Genomic DNA, 26,634 nt, shown 5'->3' with positions numbered 1-26,634 from the left:
ATCCCTCCTTCCCCATGTAATCCTTGTTCTACCTTACATAAGCAGCTGGTTTATGAGGGGGCTGCAGAACAGATTTTTGTGGTTGACCTGCTGCTCTCCCATACTGCCAGCAGTATTGAAATAAACGCTCATGAACCCTGTCTCTACTTAATTGGCTCAAGTAGTGACAGGCAGCATGGACCCATTGATTGTCCAGTTACAGTATCAGACCTACATAATATCCTTGATTTTGCCTATTGGCCTGCAAAGCCTAAAATAATTAGTAACTGTAAACTTTCCAGCAAATACATGCTAACCTCTGAAATAGTTAAACATATAATTAAAATATAATGTGGAAACAAGGGGGGGATGAGCAGAAAGGTCACCAAGGGTGGTTAGTGGGGAACTTTAGTCACTCATGGTCAGTTCAGGTCCTCAGATAAAAAGATGCTCAGATGGAATTAGACATAATTAGTTTCAGGTGTTGATGACTCAACTCTATACCCCTATCATAAACCCAATTCCAATTATAAAGAGCTACCCGATGGTGCTCTGTGAGTAGGGCTCTGTGAGAGATCTCTACTGAGAGGACACCATAACCTCTTCCCTTCTATGGACATGGGTCCTTGTTATGTTCTCTTATCGCTGTGAGCCTGTCCTGCCTCTAGTGTATTCACTCTTCACTTGTTAAAGTTGCATTGTCCAGTTTGGCTCAAAGAATAGAGCTTTGGCGATGGGACTGAAAGGTCCCAGGTTTGATTCTGGTCAAGGGCACATACCTTGGTTACAGGCTTGATCCCTGGCCCTAGTCGGGGCACATGCAGGAGGTAACCAGTGATGTGAGAGATGTTTCTCTTTCTCTGTCACTCCCCCTCCCTTCCACTCTCTCTAAAAATCAATAGAAAAATATCCTCGAGCAGTGCCCTCAGGGGTCCTGGATCTGTCTCTTGCTTTAACAGTGTTTGGATGGAACAGACCCAGGTACACCCACTCTCCAGCCTCCAGCCACTCTCCTGTGTCGTATCCAGTCACTACCTTCAAACAAAACCACCTCTGGGACCAGTCAACACACCAGTTTTTGTTTTTTTCTACTTTAATTCCTTATGCCGAACAACCATGAGCTCCCAAATTCGTCAGAATTATCCCACCCAGGTGGAGGCTGCGATCAACAGCCTGGCCAGCCTGTATCTGCGGGCCTCCCACACCTACCTCTCTCTGGGCTTCTATTTTGACCCTGACGATGTGGCTCTCGAGGGCGTGGGCCACTTCTTCCACAAGTTGGTGGAAAAGAAGCGAGAAGGCACTGAGCATCTCTTAAAGTTGGAAACAAGTGAGGTGGCCACATTCTCTTCCAGGACGTGCTGAAACCTTCCCAAGATGAGTGGGCAAAACTCAGGACGCGAGGGAAGCCGCCCTGGCCTTGGAGAGGAACCCAACCAGGCCCTTCTGGAGCGGCAGGCCCTGGGTTCTACCCGCACAGACCCTCATCTCTGCGACTTCCTGGAGAACCACTTCCTGGATGAGGAGGTGAAACTCATCAAGAAGATGGGCGACCACCTGACCAACATCCGTAGGAAGGCCGGCCCCCAGCCTGGGCTGGGCACGTATCTCTTTGAAAGGCTCATCCTCAAGCCTGACTAGGAGTCTTTGGAGCCCAGAGGCCTTTGAGGGGCCCCTCTGCAGTCCCCTGGTGTCTGGCTCTTATCTGAGCCTCTTCCCGAAACTACTAGCCATTCTTTTAACCATCTTGAAGCCCTCTCTATGCATTGGACCAAATGAAAGCAATGAAGCTTTTTACAGGGGGGAAAAGAAAGAAAAAAAAGAAAGAAAGATATCTTCGAGTGAGGATTATTTTAAAAAAAGTTTTGTTGTCTTATACACAAGTTTTATTGTCTTATACACAAGTTTTATTGTCTTATACACAAAAAATATTTAATTTTTTGTGATATAAGTATGTAGAAAATAGACATACAAGCATTTGCTGTGACATCCAAATTTTAAATATATATTTCCAATAACAGGTAAAATATATCTATATACTTATCCCTTTTCCCTCCCAAAACATCACAAATAATGGCAGGAAAGTGATTTTTAAAAATATAAAACCTCAAAGAAGAGAAAATAGCAGAGAGAACTGTCAAACATAAGTTGAAAGCTGGAAAGCATATGATAAAGTATGTAGTAACTGACTTCTCAGCAAACAAGAGTAATGGAAAGTGCTTGTCCCTGGAAAAGTCAAGAAGCAAACTATTCCCAGAAAAGAAAAAAGTTGAAAGAGTTCATCACCACCAAACCAGTATTACAAGAAATGTTAAAGGATCTTCTTTAAGAAAAGAAGAAAAAAAATCAAATATATGGTTAAGAAAATAGCGCAAAGAAAAAATAGTCCCTCGACAAAGGCAAAGACATAAGAAAAGCAGTGGATCAGCCAATGTTAGAACTAGTACAATGGTAAAAGGCAAAAGTAGGGAGGTCATGTGTAATTACAACAGTAAATTAAGAGATACACACACACACACACTTACACAGAAGGAGTAAAAAATAATGACAAAAACATAAACATAGAGGATGAGTAAAAATGGTATGAGTTGAGTGTGTTCAAACTTAAGCAACCATCAACTTAAAATAAGTGCCATAAAATAGCTTGGTACATGAAGCACATAGTAACCACAAACCAATATCTACAAGAGATAAACAAAAAATAAAGAGAAAGGAATCCAAACACAACACTACAAAATGTCATCAATCTATAAGAGAGGAAAGCAAGAGAATAAAAAAGGAACAGAGAATTACAAAAACAATCAGAAAAACAATAAATGGCAATGATCACATACCTAACAATAATTACTTGAAATATAAATAGGTTAACTACTCCAGTCAAAAGATGAATGCATAAAGAAGAGGTGGGCCCAACAGCATAGCTCAGTGGTTGAGTATCAACCTATGAACTAGGACAGTGGTTGGCAAACTCATTAGTCAACAGAGCCAAATACCAACAGTACAATGATTGAAATTTCTTTTGAGAGCCAAATTTTTTAAACTTAAACTATTTAGGTAGGTACATTGTTATTAACTTAATTAGGGTACTCCTAAGCTGGCCTTTGCTAAAAACGTCCTCAATCTGATTGAGGTACGTTCGCTGAGGTTGACCCCTTCCAACTCTCCCATCCACACTCGTCTTGTATACTTGTTTCAGGAGATCACCGTTTGATTCCTGGTCAGGGCATATGCCCAGGTTTCGAGCTGGATCCCCAATGTGGGGTGTGTAGGAGGCAGCCAATCAATGATTCTATCTCATCATTGATGTTTCTATCTCTCTCCCTCTCCCATCCTCTCTAAAATCAATAAAAATGTTTTGTTTTGTTTTGTTTTTCAAAAAGAGGTGGTACATATACATATAGGATATCACTTGGCCAGGGGGAGGAAGGCCTATCCTTGCACAAATTTCATGCATCAGGCCTCTACTTAAAATATACAATTCATATTTTGTAGCTCATACATACATATGTATTTTTGCTTTTACCAAAACAGTGGAAACACCACATAAAGCTAATTCAGTTGTTTACTTCATCTTTTTTTGAATTTTTTTGTTGTTAATCCTCACACAAGGATATGTTTCCATTGATTTTTAGAGAGAGTGGAAGGGAGGGGGAGAGACAGAGAGAAACATGGATGTAAGGCATCCATTGGTTGCCTTCCCCACCCACCTTGTCCAGGGCCAGGGATCAAGCCTGCAACTGAGGTACATGCCCTTGACTGGAAAAGAACCTTCAAACCTTCAGTCAGCTGGCCAATGCTCTATTCACTGAGCCAAACCAGATAGGGCTGGGGGGTTTTGTTTGTTTGTTTGTTTGTTTGTTTTTGTTTTGTTTTAGAGAGAGAGAGAGCAAGGGAGAGAAAGAGGAAGAGAGAGAGAAACATCAATCTGTTGTTTTGCTTACTTATGCATTCATTGGTTGATTCTTGTATGTGCCATGACCTGGGATGATACCTATAACTCTGGCACATTGGGATGATGCTCCAACAAACGGAGCTATCTGGCCAGGGCTAGTTCATCTTGATATGCACACATTCTACCAACACTCTCTACTTTGGGCTTATTGGCATCATCACTTTCAGAAGTGGTTGGCAAATACTGGGAAGTAACAGAAGTGATGCTTAGACTGCCATCACCTTTTTCTACATTAGAAAGAATTCTGGCTCAAGCAGAAAACGTAGCCACTGGGGTTTGTCTGCCCCTGCTTACTCAGTGTAGATGTAACCTGCTTACCTGGTACTACCTTTCAGTCCCAATAAACACTCATGCATCATGGGTGTACCAGAGCTATGTTTATGGGACATCTTGAACACTATATTCTAATGAGACAACAAGTACTGGCAGATATACTGAGCGTGTTTCAGTGTTCCAATAAACTTTAATTACAAAACCCAAGTTCAAAGATAAAATTATTTAGAATTTCAAGATAGCAACAGCAGAACATTTAAGCAAGGATGGAGCTTTTCTGAGCATGGGGCCTTATTAGTTGCACGGCTCTCATTTCCATGAAGCTGGGTCTAACTTTATAAGAAAGTGTCAAGTCGTTTTCCAACAAGGTTGTACCATATTGCATTTCAATCAGGAAAGTTTGAAAATCACAGTGGTCTGTATTCTTATCAGTAATGATCTGAGTCAAAGATGGTATTTTAACAGCTCTCTGAAAATATCGGGGAAAAGACAAAGTTAAGGCGGGGAGCAGGAGGCATAAGAAAAATAGAGGTTCACCATATGGGTAATGGGTAATGGGTAATGGGTAAGAGACAGCGGAGATATTGGAGGGGTGGGGGACAGGCAGAGGAATTAAGTTATATTACAAGAAAATTTCCCCAAACTAAAAAGCCTGAATTTCCAGTACCCAGTATAATAATAATATCAAAAAAGCCTTATATTGCTGCCCAACCGGCATGGCTCAGTGGTTGAGCATTGACCTATGAACCAGGAGGTCACCATTCAATTCCTGGTCAAGGCACATACCCAGGTTGCAGGTTCGATCCCCAGTGGGGGGCATGCAGGAAGCCCCTGATCAATGATTCTCTCTCATCATTGATGTTTCTATACCTCTCTCTCTCTCCCTTCCTCTCTGAAAGCAATAAAAATATATTAAAAAAATAAAAAAGAGAGAACTTTTGTCTTGATTGTCATCTTGCACAAGTTCCAACTTGCAACATAATGAAGTACTTCAGACAGAAAATCTTGAAGATCCAGATTCCTAACCAGAAAGCTATTTAGACCTTACAGGCAAACAAGAAAAAATATTTTACTAGACAATGACAGACTACCAACTCCATCTTTACATATATTTAAAAAATCCATAATGGAGGAACATATTATTTTTAAAAACATTGACAGCAAGAGAAGTGAAGATGACACTATTCTTAGTAACTTTTTAAAGTCACAAATATCACATAATGTTTAAAAATCCATATAGAAAATAGAAATCTAACTTAGAAAGTTACATAACTTCCAATATCTTGTGCCAGTAACAATATATCTTTAACAGGGTACTCGGCAGAGAAGAAGAGAGACATCCAGTTTATGTCATCACTACAGCCATACATTGGACCAGTACATTATCTCACTCTTGACTCTTAGAGAAACAAACCATCTGCATGAGTCTTCCCCATCTCTAGTTTTCCCCCTCAGGTATCCTGCCTAAGGTTCTCTATGTATGCCATACTATAATAATCATTTAATAATTTTTTAAAGTTTTTCAGTTCTCAGGTACACTAAAAGAAAAATATTTTTAAAATAAAGTGTACACTTTATATGTTTTTAAGATGTTTTTAGAAAGTTTCTAGTTAAGCCAACTTAAAGAAAATATATTATTTAACCAACAGTATGTTTGAAAACAAATTCATAATGAAACTTACAGTATCCCTTGTATAAAAATAAATCAGTAGTTATAATTTCACTAAATTTTGTATCACCTTCTGTACTGCTAAATAACAATTACTTAAATTTTAAATAATATGCTGCTTTATGTAGTATTTTAATTTCTCATATTTAAAGAATATCATTTTAGTGCAGTCAAAGATAGTAGAACAAATGCTAAAAATCTAAGTGATCACATACAATAAAATCTTTTTTCAACAAGATTTTAATGGTAAGCTAAGAGGCTTGGAATTGTGTAAATAATTAAATCCTTCTCTCTCTCCACCACCCATTTCCCATATTCCAACCCAATGCAGCCTGAACAGCTCATTTCTTTGAGTGGCGCTCAGAATGAGGGCTTGATAGAGGAGAGAATGAAAAATGCAGCAGATAACCATCCCCAAGTTAACCCAGGAACACCCTTTTTCACAGGGCTTCACAGTCAGGCTAATTTGGCCTGGAACTGTGAAATCAAAGGAGAGTGTGAGTTTATCCAAGGTCTGCCCCCTTTTTTTTCAATTGCAGCTGACATTCAATATTATATTAGTTTCAGATGTACAACATAGTGGTTAGACATTTATATAACTTATGACATGATCCCCACAATAAGTCGATTGCCCACCTGGCACCAACATAGTTATTACAATATTATTGTTTATATTCCCTATACTGTACTTTACATCCCTATGACTATTTTGTAACTGCCAATTTGTACTTCTTTCTCTCCCTTCACCTTTTACACCCAGCCCCTCAATCCATTTTCCACCCGACAAACATGTTTGTTCTCTGTATCTATAAGGTTATTTCTGTTTTCTGTGTTCATTTATTTTGTTTTTCATATTCCACATATAAGTGAAATCATATGGTAGTTGTCTTTCTCTGATATATTTCACTTAGCATAATACCCTCTAGGATGTCGCAAATGGTAAAATTGTTGTTGTAAATGGTAAAATTTTACTCTTTTTATGGCGGAGTAATATTCCATTGTATATATATATATATCATCTTCTTTAACCAATTGTCTACTTATGGACATTTAGGTCTCTGTGGCCCTTTTTTTTTTAAAATATATTTTATTGATTTTTTACAGAGAGGAAGGGAGAGAGATAGTTAGAAACATCGATGAGAGAGAAACATCGATCAGCTGCCTCCTGCACATCTCCCACTGGGGATGTGCCCGCAACCCAGGTACATGCCCTCGACCGGAATCGAACCCGGGACCCTTCAGTCCGCAGGCTGACGCTCTATCCACTGAGCCAAACCGGTTTCAGCTCTGTGGCCCTTTTAAGATTCTTCCCAAAAACCTGGCCGGCGTGGCTTAGTGGTTGAGCATCGACCTATAAATCTGGAGATCACCATTTGATTCCCAGTCAGGGCACATGCCTGGGGTTGCAGGCTCAATCCCCAGTGTGGGACATGCAGGAGGCAGCCAATCAATGATTCTCTCTCATCATTGATGTTTCTATCTCTCCCTTCCTCTCTGAAATCAATAAAAACATATTATTTTAAAAAGATTCTTCCCAAGAGAAAAGTCTATTCTATGTCCATAGACTATTCTATGGTCAACGGTTTTTTAAATGAATGGTTTTTTATTCCAAATTAATATAATCCTTGTGGAGGTAAACATTAAATTTACTAGCCCTCTTCTATTTCAAGTGAGAAAAAAAATTCCTTTGACTTTTATGGATTCAACATGCTTCCCAGAACACAGAGATGACCTAACAAACATTCAGAAGGCACTGCACCACGTCTATTTAAATTTCTTAAGGCATGTGGACAGAACCTTGTCACGGATAAAAGAAAGGCCAAGCACACTCAGCTAGAACTATCATTCCATGGGATAGGTTTTGTTGTAACAGCTATTTATTTATTTATTTATTTATTTATTTATTTATTTATTTTATTAAAGAGTACCAACTTTTAATATATTTTTATTGATTTCAGAGAGGAAGGGAGAGGGAGAGAGATAGAAACATCAGTGATGAGAGAATCATTGATCAGCTGCCTCCTGCATGCTCCCTACAGAGGATCGAGCCCACAACCCAGGCATGTGCCCTTGACCGGAATCAAACGCAGGACCCTTAAGTCTGCAGGCCAATGCTCTACCCACTGAGCAAAACCATCTATGGGGTAACACCCATTTTATAAATGAAGAAACTGAGGCACAAAGAGGCTAAAGTGATTTGTCCAGGGTCACACCATCAGTTTAAATAAAGAAAAAAAAAAGTCTACAGAAAGGGAAAGATCAGCTGCATGCCTCCAAATGGGGAGAGAGAAAAATTCAATACGTGTAAAATAATTTGAAGTTCAATATCTACTAAATAACTACCATAAGCAAAGAAGGCATATATATGCCCCTTTTATCCTTCCACAGGCAAAAAAATAATAATAATATGCTGTCAGAAATATGGTGAAAAACTGTCAAATACAGATGATATTAGCCCTCTAAGAAAATTAAAACAAGATTGTGGCATGAAATTATGTATATTCACAAGCAGGAAAATAAAAACAAAGAAAAACATTAAGCACTTCACCAAAACTCCGCCAATGATATTTCAGTGATATCAAGTCCTCCCAGCGGACGTTCTGGCTGAACAAATTTGTATGTTTATTCTTGCTCAGTTTTGCATAGCCAAGTTATCTTTCTTTTAGTTGTTTGTTATTATGTGTATGTCTGCTGCTTTTTGACGAAGATAGGTGTAAGGACATGAAATTTTTTATACAATCTATATCCAGGCACCTTTGAATGTCAATTAAAAACATTATTAATATAAATAAACACAGCATGATAGTTTAATTGCATGTCCTTTCTTGTTATTAGCTGGCAATGATAAGTTTCTAGAAATTATGAAAACATGATAAGTTGTTCATGCATACCTTCAAACACGGAGGTGGCATGTAAATGAAGCGATATGCAGAATTGATACCCAAAGAGGAATTTATTTTCTGTTAAAATATTATTAGTCAGGTGCCAAGTATAATAGCAATTATCAGGAGCTTCATAATGAATCTATAGGCTTTTTTTCTTTGTCTTAAAAAATACAAGAAATATTTATCATCTGTAAACATGAAAGTAATAACAAATTTCAAATTCACTTATGAAAGAGTGGAAAAGGTAAGCCAAAAGTAATCTCTAGTTCTTTCAAAGTAAAAAACAACCCCTTTTTAGAAGAAGAAATTTAAAAGTCCAGGGTAAATTAGCTAATACATTTTTCTTTATATTTTTAAAGGAACAGTATAAAATTATATTTTTTCAAGGGCCAGATGCCATATAACTAATATAAATACATGCTTTTCAGAGAGTTAATACAATAGGATTAAACAAGAGTTTTTGCACATTTCATGCAAATATAAATTCAGAAATTTGGTTTTACCAAAACTATACAAATTTTACCTTCATTCATGATCATATCAAATTAACTACTTTAGCTCTTTGTTTTTCCTTCCCAAATAGACCTCTTGTTCTTTAGAGCTATTATATTTTACTTGGCTTAATCCATAACTAGAGCAAGACTGAAATAATCATCTGCGTCACCTAAAAAAACACAATTATAGACACTGTCGGGGAAGGGAGAGGCAGTGGCTTGGCACTGATGACCATCAAAAAGAAATTGGGAACTAAACTGATGGACCTTGAAAATATTAGTAATTTGATAGGGAACTTTCTATAGTAACTGAGAAACCAATGATATTTTACATAAAATGTAATCCCTTTTAATAAGATTTTTGCATTTCAGTTGACCTATATTTATATTTTAATCTTACTACTGTGGCCATAGTTGAGCATGTTTTTAATACAATTGTTTAGGTGATGTTAAAATTTAATATATTTAATGAAAATATTGCATTATTTTAAAAACAATTCATCAAAAACTTTGTTTTAACTCGACATAGTTTATAAAGTCCTTGTTTGTTTACTTAAAGATTCCATAGAAAGAATTATCCATATAACCTGTTCACTTTACTCTCATCCCCTGAACCTTAACTTTGCCTCTAGTACCCTCATGCTGGTAATATTGAAGTTCAGACACTGATGATTGCCTACATAAACCAATATTTATATCCAAATGCTGTTTTCTGTGCCTGACTGCACTAGAGACTAGGAAAGCTAACTACTCTCTTCCCTGCTTTCCTTGTAATTAGGAGGACACAGTTCTGGCCAATTATAAGTAGATGAAAGAGTACTGGAGCAAAATCTTTTGGGAAAAGTTATATATAAATATATGAACAACCAAGGGTGCCACCACACATTTCCATCCTTCAGATATCTGGTGTTGCAGCAGTCCTTTTATAGATTATGGGTGGCCCGGTGCACAAAATTCATGCACGGGGGCGGTGTCCCTCAGCCCAGCCTGCACCCTCCCCAGTCGAACTCCCTGTTCGACTGCCAGTTTAGGCCCAATCCCACAGGGCCTAATCCGAGACCACTGGCTCCTAACTGCTCACCTGCCTGCCTGCCTGATACCCCCTAACTGCTCGCTGGCCTGATCACCCCCTAACTGTTCTCCGTTGCTGGCCTGGTGGCCCCCTAACTGCTTTCCCCTGCAAGTCTGATCACACCTAACCGCCTCTGCCTCAGCCCCCACCACCGTGGCTTTGCCTGAAAGGATGTCCAGAAGGGAAGATGTCCAGTCTAATTAGCATGTTACCCTTTTATTAGTATAGATATGAGGAAGGCAAAGAGAATTGCAATGACTCTGGCTTGGGCATCAGAAGTAGCTGCCTTAACATGTGGTTTCTTATGTGAGAAAATAATCCTTTCTATTTAAGCTGCTGCTTATCAGATATTCTAGTACTTGAAGCCTTTTTGATGCACTGCCTTCAAAGAGTTCATACTCTACTGAGAAAAACATGGTCAAAAGCCTAAAGTAAATGAATGACTATCTTTATGAGATAGCTCTCTTATCTTAAAGAGAATGTACCCACCCACTGCATCTTCCTGCAATATTTCGATTAGCAGAGTCTGGTTGTGCTGAAAAGGCATCTATCTGAATAAGTTTATGCACAGAAGTACTTTTACTGTTGGCTGAAAAAAGTATGTGTGTGAGTGTAGGTGAGTATGTGTGTGAGTCGTGAGTGAGTGAGTGAGTGTGTGTGTAGGGTGACGACAGTAAAAGGAAAGCATGGCATCGTGGTTTTCTTCCTTCACCTCCATTCACTTAAAATAGTTAATTTCAGCAGAAACTTTGTGATCTAACAATGAACACTAACAGCGCTGCTTCAAGAACCCGGTGACAAAAGCACCCTCTGCAGTTGGGCCTAGCCCACCTCTGACTCATTGGTGGGCAGCTATGGGAGCACTGAGAGGCAACCCCTTGATACCATCATTTCTCTCGTGGAGGGTATCAGCAGCAGTGGAAGTGACAAGCTTCTGACAGCAAGTGATGTTCAGGCACTCGATTTTCAGGAAACGTTTGAATACAACAACAAAGCCCAACATTGCAGAGCACACATGAATTATCTCTTGAGGAATCCTGGAAATCCGGGAAGTAGGTGAGAAATCTTCAGGAGTCTGGAGGTCCTATGAGAGCAGATGCAGCTAAATTTGTTATTAATGTAATTGGAATCCAGTCCATTCCTCAAGCTGGCAAGTATTAAAGATGGTGATTTTTGCCTAACAGAGATTTGTGGCTACCTTAACTCTTCATTTAATTCAAGTTATCATTCATGGTGTTTGAGAAGACTTTCCCATTAAGAGAACTAGACAAGAGGAAGGGGGTCATTCAAGCAACAACAAAGCAAGAGAATGCTTATTGCAATCTGAGTAATTGAAATATATTTTCTGATCAAAGGGAATAGAGTTTATTTTTTGAATTCATATTATTGGCATAATTTAGTAACTGTTTTGAGTGGTTAGAAAGCTCTCTTTTGTCTTCCACACTCTTAAGACTATGTATGAATATGGAAACTATGTAAAAGCTCTTCTCTTTGCCCTTCCTCTTTTCTTCTCTCTCCCTCTGAATTTCCTCCCTATTTGCTTTCTCTCTCTCCTTCCCTCAGCAAAGTAACAAGAATAAAGAAATCAACCAACCAGCCCACCAGCATGGCTCAGTGATTGAGCATCCACCTATGAAGCAGGAGGTAATGGTTTGATTCCTGATCAGGGCACAATCCCAGGTTGCAGCTCAATCCCCAGTGTGGGGCATGCAGGAGGCAGCCGACTGATGATTCTCTCTCATCATTGCTGTTTCTCTCTCTCTCTCTCTCTCTCTCTCTCTCTCTCTCTCTCTCTCTCTCCCTCCTTCCCTCCCTTCCTCTCTAAAATCAATAAAAATATATTAAGAAAAAAGAAATCAACCAAACATAAACAAAAATTAATATTTATAGAACATGTACTGTGTCTAAGGCCTGCTAAACATTAGCACTATATGGGCATTTTTCAAAATAAAATAGAAGCTCTATTAAATGACGTCCACTTAGTCAAACCACTAGATTAACGAATGTTCTCCATTCCCACTATAAAACACACAGACAAATGCCTGTGGTCTCTTAGTACCTACCAGTGGGCTATATCATAGTATACTGCACATTTATGCTTTCTCCATCTGAGTTATAATTATTACCAAGAGCCATTAATCCTTTAATAGTGTCTGAGTACCTACTATATGACAGGTACTGTTCTAGGAGCTCAGGACACAGAAGTGAATACAACAAAAATTCTGTCTTTATGAAGGTTACATAAAAATCAATTGTTTTAGTTTTCTAATCTTTTAATGTGATTATTGCTAATATAATTAAGTAATTTAATTTCTATATACTTTATTAAAAATAAGTGCAAAATATTTTTCCTACTGAAAATGAAGTTGAAACTTAAAAATGGCTAAAGTGGTAAATCTTTTTTAAAAAATACGTTCTTATTGAGTTTTTACAGAGAGGAAGAGGGAGAGAAACATCCATCGGCTGTCTCCTGCACTGCCTCTTGCATGCCCCTGCTGGGGGGTCAAGTCCACCTGGAAGCATATGCCCTAACCGGGAAGCAAATCAGTGACCTCTCATGGAACAATGTGAAACCAACTGAACCATACCAGCTTGGGCCTGAAGTGATAAATTTTATGTTATATGAGTTTTACCACAATTTTTTAATTGATTTTTTTTCTTTTTTGGAGAGAGAGAGAGAGAGAGAGAGAGAGAGAGAGAGAGAGAGAAGGGAGAGAAGGGGATGATGATGGAGAAGCATTGATTTCTGTTCCACTAATTTATGCATTCATTGGTTGATTCTTGTATGTGGCCTGAATGGGGATCAAATCTGAAAACTTGGTGTATGGGGACTATGCTCTACCAACTAAGCTACCCAGCCAGAGCCTGTTTTACCACAATTTTTAAAAAGCAGAGTTGAATATTGTGGAAAGATAAATTATTGCCACAAATTATCATGGGCAAAAAAGCTGGACTATATTACAGAAATGTAGAAATATTCTAAACTCAAATTATTTTACACATGTTCTCTAGTTCTAGGTTTCCTCTAACAAAAACCAAAACAGAACATTGTACATTTTGCATTTGGGAAGGGTTTATGTGAAAAAGACAGCCTGGACCTCTCAACAACAGATTCATAGTCAGATGGCCATGGCTAAGGAAAGACTGGCTAATAAATGCATGATAGGTTTTTAGTAAAAACAAAATACTTCAGCTACATGTGTATAATTTTTTTATAGTTCTCTAACTTTTTAGATGCACTGAAGAGCTACTCCTCCTAACAGATTCAATTCTCTAAGACATATTTCCTCCCTTCATGTGATTATAAAAAGCATTTTTTCCCTTTTATATGACTGTCATCAGTCTGGATTTGGCCCTAAACTGATAGTTTCTGTAGATAAGACCATTTTCCTCCCAAGTTTTCTATTAGACATTATAGAGAAAAATGCAAAAATCACAGCACTCAGCTTTTAAGAAAATTTTCACCAAGGAATGCTTTGTTTTATTTAACACTCCAACTCCACTTACAGCCTTTAATGATCAACTTTCTTGCACAGCAGCTCGCTCAGTGTGAACTCATCCCCTTTAAAACAGAACATTAACTAGAAAGCTTAACTTCTGATTTGACCTCCATGTCTGAGAACACGTAAAAAGGTCAAGATTAGCAGTCATGAACCCTAAGGCAAGTCCCTGTAGGTCCAATTTAGAAGACAGCATATTCATATTAAATTACTCTGTGTATGTTCAAACATGGCTAAGTTTCAAACAACAGAAGGGTTATGCTTATTTGCCATAGTCCCTTCATCCAAAGTGAATAGGTGGTTACGTAACTTGCCAGGGCAAGTGGTAGAAATGAGTCAGACAGAACCAGCCCTAGTAAAAATTGTGAATTAGGCAGTTTGATTTCAGTGCCACACCCCTTTAGTACTACATACACTTTCCTGATTCTCTCCCTTGGTATCATGGCCCTGAGGGTCAACCTCATGTGGCATACCTTTCCCCACCAAATGGCACTCCTTCCCTGTTTCTCTTCCACTCACGCCGAAACTGGTTTTCCCTCTCTCCTCCTTCCCCGCCATTAATTAAAATTTACCTCTCCAGTATCTCTTGCCCTCAGGCTTTAAAGTGACAACTACCTAATCTGATAAACCTATCTACACGAATGTTCAAAGAGAGAAAGCTGAAAGGTAAAATGAACTTAAACCTTGTCCTTCTAAAGTGAACACCTTTGGAGTTTAACTCATTGGTGACTAAAAGTGAAAATTTCCAGCAGAAGAATATTCAGGAGGAATATTTTGGTTCAGGTAGAGCCATTAGGCACCTGGCAAATCAAAGAGGAGTAGATAAATGCTTTTAGTCTGACAGACTGCCAGCCCTACTCAGAGTCACTGACAAACCCTGGTCAGTTTGGAGTCAGTAGGGGGAAACTGGAAAAGAGATAAGAATCTTTGATTAGCAAAGAAAGTGAAAGTTGCAGAAGCACCACAATTAATATTTTTTGACTTAACTTTCCATGGAACTAGCTAGCCTTGGTAATATATATATATATATATATATATATATATATATATATATATTTTCTTTCTTTTTTTTTTTTTAATTAGCCCTGCCTATGTGGTTCAACGGTTGAACATTGACCTATGAACCAGGAGGTCATGGTTTTTTTTACTGATTTCAGAGAGGAAGGAAGAGGGAGAGAGAGAGAGAGAAAAAAAACATTAGTGATAAGAGAGAATCATTAATGGGCTGCTTCCTGCATGCCCCACGCTGGGGATTGAGCCCGAAATCCAGGCTGTGCCCTGACTGGGAATGGAACTGTGACCTAACGGTTCATAAGTCAACGCTCAACCACGGAGCCACTCCGGCTACGCCTAATAGATATTTTTTTAAGTCTCTCTTCAGAATAAAATAAATTATTTGAAAATATTTTTCTCAATTAGTCTAAAACACAAATTCTAAAAATCTGTTTAGATATTGTTGTTGCTTGATTTTTAAAAAAATAATGCTTTAAAGTTTATAAAGTCTTCATTTACCTATTTCATTTAATCCTGTTGAATACTGAAAGAATATTATCGGCTATTCTTATTTCCTTCACTTTATAAATGAGGAAAAGATGCTCCAAGAAGTTAAGTGGCTGCCAAGATTTGTACTTGGGTCTTAAGAGTGCAGATGCTGTGCTCTTTCATTGTCCTGAGCTACCAGGCTGCCTCCCAACATTTAGACTTATCTGAGCCATTGCTGTCATGTAACTCTACATCCTTGGGGAAGTCTCACATTTTAAAGAGAGTTCAGCTACCTCCAAAAGAAAATAAGCTGTTTATTCAATGGACCTGAGGGTAATTGTAGTCCTATCTGGTTTCCATCGCTGCATTTTCCCCAGCTAATTCTTAGTTTACTTGGAAGTGTTACCACTGCCTCACAGTCTTCCTTACGCACTTGTCAGAGTCTGTGCTCCAATTACCTGCTCATGTTTTGGTGGATTACTTATCTGGCTTCTGCTCTCACCTGGGCAAAGTTCCCATCATAGTCCTTCCTCTGTAAGCAAGAAAGGAGAGCATGTTTCTGGGCTTAAAGAGGGGAAAACACTAACATGGTTGGTACAAGCCAGAATACAAATATTTCACATTGAGATGAACACGAGAAGCCAGCTGGGAAAACATTGCTAGTTACAGATTAAATTAGCCCAGAAGTCATTTCAACCTTTGAGGTAAAAGTGATATTTTTAAATCATTGGCATTTAAATAATACAATCTTAACATTTTGGAGAAATATAAACCCTTATCTGAATTTATTGAAACATATAATTGATCTTCTTAGAAAAATACAGAAACACACATACTTGGAATACAGTTTCAACTTGTCCACGATGGAGTGATCTATGGGTCCCACATAAAATATTCCTGACTTAGAGCGTATGACAAGTATGGCCCCTAAACAGTGGTCGGCAAACTGTGGCTCACGAGCCACATGCGGCTCTTTGGCCCCTTCAGTGTGGCTCTTCCACAAAATACCGACTTCTGCGCATGGGCCACGAAGTTTCAATCGCACTGCACGTGCACTCCCACACGTGGTATTTTCTGGAAGAGTCACACTGAAGGGGCCAAAGAGACGCATGTGGCTCTTAAGCCGCGGTTTGCCAACCACGGACCTAAGAGATTAACATTCTGAGGCCCATGGGCCACTTGGGAGCCCAACTAAATTTGTGTTATGGGTCAGCTATCTAATTGCTTTACTATTAGTAGCAAAAATCTATGCTGACCTTTTATAACAAAAGTAACACATGCTTGTAAAGATAATAAAAACACTTCAGAAACGGCATGTTTTCTTTAATTCTAATCCTTGGAGAAACTATTGTTAGCAGTATGAATATTGTCAGTATGTGAATTTGTGAAGAGTAATCAGATCATACTGTACTGCTGTGTGGTTTTATCATTAAATAATATATGTGAATAGACCAGTTTATGTAAGCATTTTACTACTATAGACATTTATTTTTTAATATTATAATTGCTAATAATACTGCAATACATATTCTTGATCATATCTCTGATCATGTATGTAAATATTTATTTAGGATAAATTTCCAAAATGTAATACGTTAAAGGATATAAACATTAGGAGTTATGAAAAACATTGCAATTGCACACCCAAATGAAATAAGCCAACCTATAATCCTACCAACAATCATGGGGCATTAGTATTTCACGTATTTTCACCAATAGCAGATATTATGACTTTAAAAATGTTTTTCCAATTTGATAGTTATATGTAATAATTCGTTTTTGTTTTTAACTTATACACTTGTTTAACTTTCAAATATTAATTGCCTTTCTGAATTTCTTTTTTTTTTTTGTAAATTTACTAATCATCCTTGTTTTTATTTTTATTTATTTATTTTTTAATTAAGTGAGGCTTTTTATTGTTGTTTTTCTTCCTTTAAAAAAAAAAAAATTATGGGTCCCTTACTGGTCCTGCTTCCATGAGTGGCCGAGACCAGGTGGAAAAGGGGAGGGGAACCAGGCAGCGTGGGGAGGTGTTATCTTCACAACATTCCATTTATACTCAGAACTAAACAGACAAGCAGAGTCACTACTGCGGTTAGAAGTTGGCAGCATGGGAAAGGGGGGAGGAACAGGTTGCAATTAGGGGTGTCGTTAAAAAAAATACAGGCCTTTTCCAAAACTGGGGTGCCTGGGGTGGGGAGGACTTGGTCTGTTTCAACCCAAGAGGAATCAGAAGGTCAAAAGCGGTTTGGGAAGGCCAGAACCATCAGGGGTGGAGAGAGAAGGAAGGTCCAAGGGGTAGGGGGGTGGGGGGGGGGGCTGTTTGGCAACTGGGTTAAGGGATTTCCCTCCCCCTGCTGGGATCCCCCCAGCCCCACCGGTCTGGCAGGAGTGGGGCAGCCTGCAACCCCCCACAGGCAGGTCTGGGGCTGCCAGATGCTCCAGGCAGGGGGCTGGAGGGGGCTCACAAAGGCTTGCCCTCCAGGGCGATGACGGCACTGCCCCCCAGCTCCCCTGCCAGAGGGCGGCGGTCCTTGACCTCCTCCTCGCAGCAGTTTGCCTGTAATTCAGGCTTGGTCCCCGTAGGCTTCTTCTTGATGGCATCCTTGGAGCTGGCATAGATCATTTTGCTCTTAAGAGGCACAGACTCAGGGGCCCCGAAGAGAAATACCCCGTCCTTCTCCGTGCTCTCCTTGGTCTCACAGGTGGCATTATCCAGGGCGTAAAGCAGTCTTTGCCCCACAGCATCTTGGCGAAGGTGGCGTAGGGGTCGCCTACTGTCTGGCCCACATCACCTACCAGGATCTCCTTGCCCTCTTCCAGAATTCTTGTCTTCACTCGGGCAGAAGAGCACCGCCCTCCTGCGCTGCTTCACCTCCTCTGGTGTCGAGGACTTGGTACCTTCATGTCACTGAACTCTTTGACGACTCCCTGAGAGACAGCCACACCAGAGCCATGTTTCCGGAAGCTAAAGGAGAAAGCAAGAAGCTCCTGGAAAGACTAGCGCTGCTGCAGCTGCTGCGGGGATCCGACTGAACCCATCATTGTTTTTGTTACTATGTAGAAGCTTCATATTTTATATAGTAAAATTTACAAATTCTTTTAAGGTTTTGGGAACAACTGGGTAGCTGTTGCTACCACCAAAATAAATTCCATGTGAGTAAAAAAAAAAACACACACACAAAAAAACCTAACAAACAAAACAAAGGTAATAAACAAAGCCCTAAAAGTTCTAGAAGAAAACATGGGAGAATGTTTTTGGTAGCAGAAAATAAAACGGCTTGTGAGCATACAAAAAGATACTCATAATAGAATTGAAAATTATTCCTGTAATGAGATAGCATTTTGTACCCATTAGATTGGCAAAGGCCAATTGGTATATCATTTGTAATGTAGTTCTGGGTTCTATTTGTTAATATTGTATTTTAATTTTATGTTATATCTGAAAGGAGATTAACCAGTAGATTTCTCCTTTGTGCACTCTTTATCAGGTTTCGGTATCATAGCCATTTAAAAAAACAAACCAACATACAAAACTGAAGGATAATTGGTGAAAACGCTTTGAAAGCAACCAGTTGAAATGACCTTGAAGAAAAAAAGAAAGAAAAAAGAGGGCTTTTCAGATCTTGCTTCCCAGCAACTGTCATCGGTTTGGACTCAAATAAACTCATAAAAATTCTCTATAGGTTTAGGTGTTTATTACATGGACACAATAAACACAAAACAAATATACTCCTTGTTAGCTCTTCTTTCTCAACTTCTACTTGTTGAGATTTCTCAGAACTGCAACCTTGATCCTCTAGTCTGCTCTGTACTCCCCCCAAAGGAATCTCATTCACAGTGTAGCCCCACATTTCTAACGCTAGTTCAAGCCTCTCTTCTGATGTCTAAATTGATATATCCAAATGCTTATTTTTCAGTTCCATTTCAATGTTTTACAGATATTTCATATTTAATACTATGTGTTTTTTTATTACTCTTTAAAAATTATTTATTTATTTATTTGGGAGAGGGAAGAAAGAGATAGAAACATCAGTGATGAGAGAGAATCATTGATCAGCTGCCTCCTGCACCCCCCACACTGTGGATTGAGCCCGCAACCTGGGCATGTGCCCCAACTGGGAATTGATGAACTGTGACCTCCTGATTCAATATACGATGTGATATTGAATCTAAGAAGCTACTGATTGTCACATTTATGCCCACTAAGATAAAAAAAAATTACTGCCAATTGAATGACATAGATGCTAAGATACTCTTGAATTTTACCTTTGTAAGGTACATCTCAATTTCAGAGATGTTAAAATAATTTTTAAAAAAATGTGATAAAAACAGAAAGAAAGAAAGATGCTTACAACACTGTGGTTTGTCTATTTTTGTAAAAATTTCCAACACCATACTCTTTATACCTTCTTTCTGACATAAATTCATAAGCTATTCCAAGTATTATGGACAGTGCTTTCCTTTCCAATAAATATATGAACTTTCAGAGGCAAACAGTGGCAGATCTTCCATGAAGGTTTTTATTCTCACAAACCTACCTCACCCTCTCTACCTTATCAGCCTGACACCTGAACCGAACATACAAAAACTCCTACTTCAGAAAATGGAGAAGGTCTGGGGAATGAGTACCAAGCCCGCCTCTCCAGTTCAGGTAGGCTGGTCTCCTCACTGTTACTTACTTCCTCCACTGTATTCCTGCTGCTGCTCTCCAGTTTCATATTCTTTCCTTCAACTGTCTTTCCTCATCTTTGGTTCATTTATCCCACTACCTGCTTCAAAACCCAGTTTAAGTTTCCTTCTTCCATGATCTGGCTAATCCAGTTTATTCCACCTACCACAGACTTTCATTTGTTACTATATTGAAAGTTTGGCTATACATTCTAGCTATAATTGCTCTCAAATTGTTTCAAAGAGTGCTGGTTTTCTTTTTTCAGGCTTTGTGGTTAGCTCCCTGAGGGCAGGGACCTTATCTTAAAATTCTGCTGGGCTTTCTCATTATGTTTAGCACTGTGAGTAAATACATTCACTGCATACTTGCAAAGCATATTTCACTGAAGACATCCATCACAGTTGTTCATTTAGTGAGTGAGATAATGAAAATGCAAATGCTCGCCAAAGGTAAACCATTACTATTAATTCCCTCATTCATCATACATGTACATCAGCCTCAGGGGCTAGGGAACCTAGGATTGCAGCTCTTTGTCTCAGATCTCTCCATGTTGGAGCTAACCATGAAGTTTAGATTTGCCTAGGGCCCAACACTAAGGGTCCAAGACTGCATTTTCCCCCAGAATGGACCAGGTTAGCTTGGATCTCTGAGAATAAACTCAAACAATGGAAACTCAAATGACAAGATACCATTTTCTCATGAATTCAGCAGGACTTCCTTATAAATTGCTGAAACCCAAATCTTTTAGCTTGCAGGAGTGGGATAGCTTCTAGGACATACCTTTGCCACATTGTAATGTGTAGTCCCTACATAGAAAAATGGATGTTTTTTATTTTATTCGACTAGGGGCCCAGTGCATGAATTCAAGCACCTTGAAAGGAACTGTGGGCCAAGAGGCTGTGGTGGGCACAGGGGCAGGTCTCGGCCCATCCTCCGCGCCCCTGCCCGGCCCCCCCACCATGGGCGCCACCCCCCTTCCCCGCCCCCCTCCCCGCAGCCACGCTCCTTCCCCCCCCACCCCCACAGCCCCCCTCCCTGCTTCTGCCACCATCATTGGGTGCAAATGGCGGCTGCTGCCCGGATCAGCCCTCAGGAGCAGGGGGAGGTGGAGAAGCCCTCAGGGGCGATCAGGGCAGGCAGTCACAGCTTGCACACTCTGATGGCAGTGAGCGATTGGGGCTGGCGCCAGGCACTGGCAGCAGATGCGAGCACCAGTGGGACCAAGGCACATGGGAGCAAAGAATTTTCACTAACCACCAGAGGCTCGCCCAGATGACCACGACCTGTGCCCCATCTTGGTCTGGTGCCCCAGCTCAGCTGCTCCATCCCACTGCGGCTGATGCCTGCCATGTTCCGCACACACCCCCTGGTGGTCAGCACATGTCATAGCGACCGGTTGTTAGGTTGTTCAGTTGTCCTCCTCGCTTCAGTCTATCTGCATATTAGGGTTTTCTATATAGAGATTATGTTAAATGTTTTACTTAAATTTTTAAATTTTAAGATTGTTTAAGTTTTAGGTGGGAAACTAACAGGGCAAAAACTTAGACACTCTTTTCAAAAATATGAGAATTAGCATTTTCCAGAGGGCATTTGGGGTTGACAAGTGCTGCCACCACACCTTTAAGATCACTTTACAGCTGTGGGAAAACTCGCTGAGCTGTTTTCCTCTACCCGGCCATTTCCAAGAGGCTGTATGGCCGCAGGGAACCGCACAGCCCTGCTCTTTATCTCTCTCCTCCTCCTCCTCACCCTTTCAAAGCCAAATCCGCCCGGTGAGAATTTGGAAACGAGGCTGGAGGCAAGAGAGGGCGAGGGGGGAGGGGTTCTTTACGACGGTGGGGGAAGCGCTCTCTGAGGCATTTTTCACTCCCCCTCGCACTCCCCGGAGCCGGCAAGCCCTGCGTCTGAAGTTGGAAGTTTGGGGCGCTCTGCTGCGTTTCCAGCTCGGCCTGCAGTTGGGAGTCCACCCTGCAGGGGCTGAGAACACTGCCGCGAGGCCATCAACCTGAGCTTCTGGCCAGCAGGACGCCCAAGCCAGGCCCAGGGCACCGGTTGTCATGAGAACCGGAGCGCCGGTCTCCCCGGCGACCTCGTCCCCAGGGAGGAGGCGGGGCTGAAGGCCTGATGGGCCAATCAGGCCGCGGGCAGCGCAGGGTGAGAGATCCGCGGGCCTCCAGGAGCCCGGGAAGCGCTGAGTGACAGGCACGGGGGCGGGGCCGCCCCGGCCGCCCGAGGTGGAGCCGGAGTTGGGCGACTACCTCTCGCGGCCGCGGCGCGGCGAGGGTGACACACGGCGATCTGGGCCCCTCGAGACCGTCGTGCTGGCCGGCGAGCAGCGCGCCTGGGCTCCCGGGTCCGCCTCGGCCGCCGCGGCCGCGCTCGGAGCCGGCTCCAGGCATCGAGCCGCCCCGCGCCTGACGGGTCGGGCCAAACTCTCGGAGGCGCGCCGAGCACCGGAGGGTGAGAGGCTGCGCGAGCGCTCCCGGGTCCGGCGGTCGGCCGGGGTCGCCGCCGGAGGGGCGTTTCCGAGGCGTGGAGGCGGAGGAGGCGATGCTGCTGCTCCTCTCCCCCTCCCCCGGCTCCGTCTCCCGCTCCGTCTCCAGCTCCGTCGGCCCACGCCCGCACCCGCTCCGGGGAGAAGAGGTGGTGGCTCTCCGCGCCCGCGGCGGCTGCCGGCGGCCCGCCCCGACGCCGCGTCCCCGCCGCGCGCTCCAGTAGCAGGACCGGGTCTCCCTCCCGACGAGCCGGTGAGGACGGGGGCGGCCCTGGGCTCCGGGCTGGAGGCGCAGACGTGCGCAGCCGAGGGCGCCGCTCGCCCTCCTTCTCTTCTCTTGGCTTTTGCTGCAGCCCCTGTCACCCACTCCCCTGCTGCCCCGGGAGAAGAAACTTTTTTCTTTGGCTTTCGCGGTGGGGGGTTTCCGGATGCCAGAGTCGGGATCGGGGAGGGATGAGATGAACTTGCACGTCGAATTTGGGAGACCCCCCTCTTCCGCGGCGGAGAGCCGAGTTGTTGGGCATGAAACCCCGTGGGGCGATCGGGAGTGACCTGGTCCCATCGGGCTGGTGCAGCTCTGCTCTGGGCGCGCTAAGGCGAGGGCTCCCGAGTCTGTTTCTAATTTTTGCAAATGACTGTGGACATGATGTGGTGAGAGGCCGCCCCGAAGAATGTGTATATGTAAGGGCCGGGGCAGAGGGGGTGGGGGTGGGGGTGGGGGACGGGGGCTGTGGGGGCCGAGGGAGAGACACTGCCTGGTGCAGGCGCTTTTATTGCTTTTCTTCTTCGTGCGCGAGCCACCCCCCTCCCCCCTCCGCTGATTACATGATTCTGTAGGACGGAAAGCTGGAAAGCTGAAGCTGATTACATGATTCTGTAGGACGGAAAGCTGGAAAGCTGAAGTTTGGTAAAGTCGAGCAAGTTCTTAGGAAGTTTCATTTCCTACTGTTGTGAATATGTTGGAGGAGGGGAGATGGGGGGAAATATTAGCACCAAAATAGGCTTCCAGCAAGGAGTACAGGTTTCATGGGCCTCGCACAGATGCGATGGACACCCCCACACACGTCCAGCTAATCTCGAAGACAGCCTTGTGTCATTTTCGTTTAATTGCATCTTTGAAACAACAAACGCGGTGACTTCATAGGGAGCAGCCGGGCGCTGAGTTTACCTCTCAGAAAATGGGGCAATCGGGTTTGTTTTCAAGGCGGGGACCTGAACAAAATGTGGGACACCTGAGCTGTTGGTTGACGGGGCGCTGGTAACTAATTAGCAAGATTTTAAATTTTATAGCTACAGAGCTTACTAAGGGATGGGGGGAGAGGAGGATAAAAGTCGCCGTATAATGACACAAGCGTTGGTATTTTCCCAAATTCTTTCTGACTAGGTTCTCAGGGTCCAAATGAAAACTTGCTTCATGTTCCTTGGTCGCTTGTGGTGGGGCTATGATACAAATTATTTCTCGTTTTAATGTCATTAGCATTTTAAAATTAAGTGCAGGCATGTATTGACTCAGTAAATTCATACAAGAGCAAATTGAATGCTTTGTCATCCAATCGTAAGTTTATTATACTTTTTCATAACATTGTGTTCTAACTTCCTTGTAGAGGCTTGGTGGGAGTACGTGTGGGGGATAGGGCAGGATGGAAGCGGGGAATTAAAAATAGAAAGGTAACTAGGGTTAGTTATTAAGAAAAAGAGACTAATTTATAGTGTCCTTCACTTTTACAATTGGAGAATTATGACTTCCTTTACCATTATGTAGGATTGTCTTTTGCATTTACATTTGTCCCACCAAAATTTTTACTTTAATGTAAAATAAAGCCTATGTATTTTTTGGAGGGTGACTACCACCCTCCAAAAATACTTATAAATAGCTTTTCATGTCACAAGCAACACACAATATACACAAACCATTGAAACCAGTGTCAGTTTAAAGGATAGATGTCTTTTTTGTTTGGGCTTTTTATTTTGTTATTATTATTGTTATTATTATTTGTTGGTTAATCCTCATCCAAGGATATTTTTCCATTGATTTTTGTTATTTTATTTTATCATTTTTTAAATGATTTTTACAGAGAGGATGGGAGAGGGATAGTTAGAAACATTGATGAGAAACATCGATGAGAAACATCGATCAGCTGCCTTCTGCACGCCCCCTACTGGGGATGGAGCCTGCAACCAAGGTACATGCCCTTGATCGGAATCGAACCCGGGACCCTTCAATCCGTGTGCCCACACTCTATCCACTGAGTCAAACCAGTTAGGGCTCCATTGATTTTTAGAGAGAGTGGAAGGGAGAGTGTGAGACAGAGAGCAACATCCATGTGAGAGAGTTACATGGATTGGTTGCCTCCTGCCCACGGCTTGGCCAGGGCCAAGGAACCTGCAATGGAAGTAGGAAGTACGTGCTCTTGACCGGAATTGAGCCTGGGACTATTCAGTCCAAGGGCCAACACTCTATCCACTGTGCCAGACCGGCCAGGGCAAGGGTAGATTTCAATACTATCTATGGGAGGAGTCAAAAGTTGTAAATACCTCACATTATCTTTTTCTGTGGATATGCCTCATAAATTAAGGAAGTGAATTTGAGAATTGTTAATCAGTTTTTGGGTAGAAGATAGGTGTCGATATTTAAATGAATGGAATTTATGTGTTCTTTATTATTAAAAAAACAGGTCAACCTTAGCTGGTTTGGCTCAGTGGATAGAGCGACGGCCTGCTGACTGAAGGGTCCCAGGGTTCTATTCCAGTCAAAGGTACATGCCCAGGTTGGGGCCTTGATCCACAGTAAGGGGCGTGCAGGAGGCAGTTGATCAATGATTCTCTCTCATTATTGATGTTTCTATCTCTCCCTCTCCCTTCCTCTCTGAAATCAATAAAAATATATTTAAAAAAAAGAAAACAGGTCAAATCCTTGCTTTATTTCACTTTTAATAGATTGAGGATTAGTGGAAGAGCATTGTAGCTTCTCCTATATCAGTTGTGTATTTATTTTTCCAGCTCATCTTATTGCCCAGCTCCAAACATACTGGAGAAAAGGACTATTGGCCCCCTGGCTGGTGAGCTCAGTGGTTAGAGTGTCGACCTGCACACTGCTTACAGGTTCAATTCCCAGTCAGGGGAATGTACCTGCGTTGCAGGTCCAATCCCCAGCCCCCATCAGGGCGAGTTCAGGAGGCAACGAATTGATATCTCTCATCTCACATCCATGTTTCTCTGTATCTCTATCTCTCTCTCTCTCAAAATCAATGGAAAAAAGTATCCTTGGCTGAGGATTAACAACAGTAACAACAAAGACTATTGGGGATAAGCTGCCACTGCTTCTTATGCATTTTTGACAGTTTGTAATTTTTATTTTTTTAATATATTTTTATTGATTTTAGAGAGGCAAAGAAAGGGAGAGAGAGATAGAAACATTAATGATGAGAGAGAATCATTGATAAGCTGCCTTCTGCATGCCCCCTACTGGGGATCGAGCTCACAACCTGGGTATGTGCCCTTCACTGGAATCGAACCTGGATCCTTCAGTCCGCAGGCTGATACTCTATCCACTAAGCCAAACTGGCTAGGGCGAGTTTGTAATTTTTAAATAAACTACAAAACATTTTTTGTGGTATAATTATATTGTAATTAATACCATTTGAAATTGAAAAGAAACACTACCATACTCCAAGTCTGTGCATTTAGGAGTTATTCCTGTCAACATATTCTTATTTTGGCATATACTTTGTGCTATTAATTAGAATAGTGCATTGATGGTATTCTTTCTGGCCTCTGATCTAACCAAGTGTGACTCATTTGTGTTAATGTCACTTTATAAGGTAGGAGCCTGAAAAAGGACAAAAGATATTGGGTCTCAGGAAAGGATTCGTGCTGATGGGAAGGGTGATGGTTCCTTGCTCTGGCTTTCCCAATTTTTCTATGAGAACCTTTCTCTTTTAATTTGAAAATTAAGGGAGCTTTTTTTCTTTCTTTCTTATTTTTTTATTATTAGTTAAGGTATTACAAATGTGTCCTCATTCCCCCCATTAACCCCAACCTCCCCCCCCCCCCCGCCCCCCCCAGCCCCACACACTCATGCTCCCATCCCTAAGGGAGCTTTTAATGAGCAAATTAACATAAGACTTTAAATGGCCTAAGTTAAAGTTTCATTGTAAGAAAT

The 26,634-nt window shown here is 41.5% G+C and overlaps 1 protein-coding gene and 2 pseudogenes across 3 annotated transcripts in view; 2 read left to right on the top strand and 1 right to left on the bottom strand.

Moving 5' to 3' along the window:
• Positions 1-1,095: 1,095 nt before the first annotated feature.
• Positions 1,096-1,620, top strand: LOC308527953 (ferritin light chain-like; annotated as a pseudogene). The gene has a single exon. The product of its transcript is annotated as a ferritin light chain-like (transcript).
• Positions 1,621-17,770: 16,150 nt separating this feature from the next.
• On the bottom strand, positions 17,771-20,027 carry LOC308533943 (cofilin-1-like; annotated as a pseudogene). The gene is made up of 2 exons: positions 19,939-20,027; positions 17,771-18,274 (listed from the first exon to the last, which is right to left on the bottom strand). The product of its transcript is annotated as a cofilin-1-like (transcript).
• A 2,225-nt stretch (positions 20,028-22,252) lies between these two features.
• The window catches only part of PTPN13 (protein tyrosine phosphatase non-receptor type 13), a 205,838-nt gene continuing 201,456 nt past the window's right edge, over positions 22,253-26,634 (top strand). The window contains exon 1 of the mRNA XM_081109984.1: positions 22,253-22,725. The gene's annotated coding sequence lies outside the window, so the exon portion shown is untranslated. The remainder of the gene's footprint in view (positions 22,726-26,634) is intronic.

This window comes from Myotis nattereri (assembly GCF_964212035.1).
Source record: "Myotis nattereri genome assembly, chromosome: 1".
Lineage (NCBI taxonomy): Eukaryota > Metazoa > Chordata > Mammalia > Chiroptera > Vespertilionidae > Myotis > Myotis nattereri.
This window is presented reverse-complemented; position numbering and strand designations above follow the sequence as displayed.